A 4,112-nucleotide genomic window follows, 5' to 3' on the forward strand; every position below is an offset into this window, starting at 1 on the left:
AGCAGTATGTATAGAGTAGCATGTATAGGTTAGTATGTATAGAGCAGTATGTATAGAGTAGTATGTATAGAGCACTATGTATAGAGCAGTATGTATAGAGCAGTATGTATAGAAAAGTATGTATAGAGTAGTATGTATAGAGCAGTATGTATAGAGTAGTATGTATAGAGTAGTATGTATAGAGTAGTATGTATAAAGCAGTATGTATAGAGAAGTATTCATAGAGTAGTATTGATAGAGTAGTATGTATAGGTTAGTATGTATAGAGCAGTATGTATAGACTAGTATGTATAGGTTAGTATGTATAGAGTAGTATGTATAGAGTAGTATGTATAAAGCAGTATGTATAGAGAAGTATTGATAGAGTAGTATGTATAGGTTAGTATGTATAGAGCAGTATGTATAGAGTAGTATGTATAGAGTAGTATGTATAGAGCAGTATGTATAGAGTAGTATGTATAAAGCAGTATGTATAGAGAAGTATTCATAGAGTAGTATTGATAGAGTAGTATGTATAGGTTAGTATGTATAGAGTAGTATGTATAAAGCAGTATGTATAGGGTAGTATGTATAGAGCAGTATGTATAGAGTAGTTTGTAAAGAGCACTATGTATAGAGTAGTATGTATAGAGTAGTATGTATAGGTTAGTATGTATAGAGTAGTATGTATAGGTTAGTATGTATAGAGTAGTATGTATAGAGTAGTATGCATAGAGTAGTATGTATAGAGTAGTATGTATAGGTTAGTATGTATAGAGTAGTATGTATAGAGTAGTATGGATAGAGTAGTATGTATAGGCTAGTATGTATAGAGTAGTATGTATAGAGCAGTATGTACAGAGCAGTATGTATAGCGTAGTATGTATAGAGTAGTATGTATAGAGTAGTATGTATAGGTTAGTATGTATAGAGTAGTATGTATAAAGCAGTATGTATAGACTAGTATGTATAAAGCAGTATGTATAGGGTAGTATGTATAGAGCAGTATGTATAAAGCAGTATGTATAGGGTAGTATGTATAGAGCAGTATGTATAGAGTAGTATGTAAAGAGCACTATGTATAGAGTAGTATGTATAGAGCAGTATGTATAGAGTAGAATGTATAGAGTAGAATGTATAGAGCAGTATGTATAGAGTAGTATGTATAAAGCAGTATGTATAGAGTAGTATGTATAGAGAAGTATGTATAGAGTAGTATGTAAAGAGCAGTATGTAAAGAGCAGTATGTAAAGAGCAGTATGTATAGAGTAGTATGTATAAAGCAGTATGTATAGGTTAGTATGTATAAAGCAGTATGTATAGAGTAGTATGTATAGGTTAGTATGTATAAAGCAGTATGTATAGAGTAGTATGTATAGAGTAGTATGTATAAAGCAGTATGTATAAAGCAGTATGTATAGGTTAGTATGTATAGAGTAGTATGTACAGGTTAGTATGTATAGAGTAGTATGTATAAAGCAGTATGTATAGGTTAGTATGTATAGAGTAGTATGTATAGAGTAGTATGTATAGGTTAGTATGTATAGAGTAGTATGTATAGAGTAGTATGTATAGGGTAGTATGTATAGAGTAGTATGTATAGGTTAGTATGTATAGAGTAGTATGTATAGAGTAGTATGTATAGGTTAGTATGTATAGAGTAGTATGTATAGGTTAGTATGTATAAAGCAGTATGTATAGAGTAGTATGTATAGAGTAGTATGTATGTATGTATGTATAGGTTAGTATGTATAAAGCAGTATGTGTTGGTTAGTATGTATAGAGTAGTATGTATGTATGTATAGGTTAGTATGTATAAAGCAGTATGTGTAGGTTAGTATGTATAGAGTAGTATGTATGTATGTATAGGTTAGTATGTATAAAGCAGTATGTGTAGGTTAGTATGTATAGAGTAGTATGTATAGGTTAGTATGTATAAAGCAGTATGTGTAGGTTAGTATGTATAGAGTAGTATGTATAGAGTAGTATGTATAGGTTAGTATGTATAGAGTAGTATGTATAGAGCAGTATGTATAGAGCAGTATGTATAGGTTAGTATGTATAGAGTAGTATGTATAGGTTAGTATGTATAAAGCAGTATGTATAGGTTAGTATGTATAGAGTAGTATGTATAGGTTAGTATGTATAGGTTAGTATGTATAGAGTAGAATGTATAGGTTAGTATGTATAGAGTAGTATGTATAGATTAGTATGTATAAAGCAGTATGTATAGGTTAGTATGTATAGAGTAGTATGTATAGGTTAGTATGTATAGGTTAGTATGTATAGAGTAGTATGTATAGGTTAGTATGTATAAAGCAGTATGTATAGGTTAGTATGTATAGAGTAGTATGTATAGGTTAGTATGTATAGAGCAGTATGTATAGGTTAGTATGTATAAAGCAGTGTGTGTAGGTTAGTATGTATAGAGTAGTATGTATAGGTTAGTATGTATAGAGTAGTATGCATAGGTTAGTATGTATAGGTTAGTATGTATAGAGTAGAATGTATAGGTTAGTATGTATAGAGTAGTATGTATAGATTAGTATGTATAAAGCAGTATGTATAGGTTAGTATGTATAGAGTAGTATGTATAGGTTAGTATGTATAGAGCAGTATGTATAGGTTAGTATGTATAAAGCAGTGTGTGTAGGTTAGTATGTATAGAGTAGTATGTATAGGTTAGTATGTATAGAGTAGTATGTATAGGTTAGTATGTATAGGTTAGTATGTATAGAGTAGTATGTATAGGTTAGTATGTATAAAGCAGTATGTATAGGTTAGTATGTATAGAGTAGTATGTATAGGTTAGTATGTATAGAGCAGTATGTATAGGTTAGTATGTATAAAGCAGTGTGTGTAGGTTAGTATGTATAGAGTAGTATGTATAGGTTAGTATGTATAGAGTAGTATGTATAGGTTAGTATGTATAGGTTAGTATGTATAGAGTAGTATGTATAGGTTAGTATGTATAAAGCAGTATGTATAGGTTAGTATGTATAGAGTAGTATGTATAGGTTAGTATGTATAGAGCAGTATGTATAGGTTAGTATGTATAAAGCAGTGTGTGTAGGTTAGTATGTATAGAGTAGTATGTATAGGTTAGTATGTATAGAGTAGTATGTATAAGAAGAGCACTGTGCCTGCTCCCTGCACCCATTGCTGCATGAATGGTGGCTGTGCTCAGCCATAGAGAAAGCTTTCCTCCTTACCTTGTTGGGGTTTGTATTTTTGGCAGCCCAGTTGTCAGAGATTCTACAGAGAGCTGATGTTGTGACTGGAAGGACAGATGATCGGCAGCCCATACACACAGCCCCCCGCACAAGCCATCTTCTCCCCGTCTGCTCCTCTCAGGCTGGAAGTCTCCAGCAGCTCAGCTCTCCAGCTGCAAACATCTCATTAGACTAATGCATTCAGCACAGGCAGAAAACTCGATTTACCATAGCTACAGCAATGAATTTCCATTACGATGACAGATTCAACCACATCATGTCCGGAAAAGCAGCCAACCACTAGCTTTTACAGAACACACACATTTCACATGCAGAAAATGAGGCCTGTGTGTGTGTGTGCCTGCTGTCCTTTCCTCTCAGCTGCTGAGCCATATAACCATGTCACTAGTAGTAGAAGTGTCAGCCTGCTCGGTGTATGTGTGTGTGTGTGTACAGGGGTCCGGGGGAGAGGACGCTTCTAGAAGACACCTACCCCCTCAGCACAGCCCCCACAATACACTTTCCCTTTATCAAGTATTTTGGTTAGAACTACACCATCTTCTGTTGCTATAGAAACCAGACGGTAACATCTCTTTGTCCTCATTGTGCAGCAGCCCGACTCCTTTACTCAGCCAACATTAGAAAGGGATCCCATACATACACACACACACACACACACACACATACATACATACATAATATATATATATATATATATATATATATATATATATATATATATATATATATACATATATATATATAGATGATTAGCATGGAGAAATGTACACAATCTGATGAATATCATTGTGTGGAGCGATGCTTAGTTACAAAACCACCAAGGTTATTGTCTATGCAGATGTAGTCAGCCCCTATATGAATATTACACTGCCTGCAATCACTATTCACCAAACTCAGCCC

The 4,112-nt window shown here is 33.5% G+C and overlaps 1 protein-coding gene across 5 annotated transcripts in view; it reads right to left on the reverse strand.

Annotated features, from left to right (window-relative positions):
• The window catches only part of SCML4 (Scm polycomb group protein like 4), a 177,465-nt gene extending 173,805 nt beyond the window's left edge, over positions 1-3,660 (reverse strand). For 2 of the 5 annotated variants that reach the window (XM_082249222.1, XM_082249220.1), the window contains exon 1: positions 3,192-3,659. The gene's annotated coding sequence lies outside the window, so the exon portion shown is untranslated. Of the gene's footprint in view, positions 1-3,191 lie in introns of all 5 variants that reach the window. The other 3 variants (XM_082249221.1, XM_082249223.1, XM_082249224.1) reach the window with 3 other exon arrangements.
• Between the last annotated feature and the right edge of the window lie 452 nt (positions 3,661-4,112).

This window comes from Pelophylax lessonae (genome assembly GCF_965119305.1).
Source record: "Pelophylax lessonae genome assembly, chromosome: 3".
Taxonomy (NCBI): domain Eukaryota; kingdom Metazoa; phylum Chordata; class Amphibia; order Anura; family Ranidae; genus Pelophylax; species Pelophylax lessonae.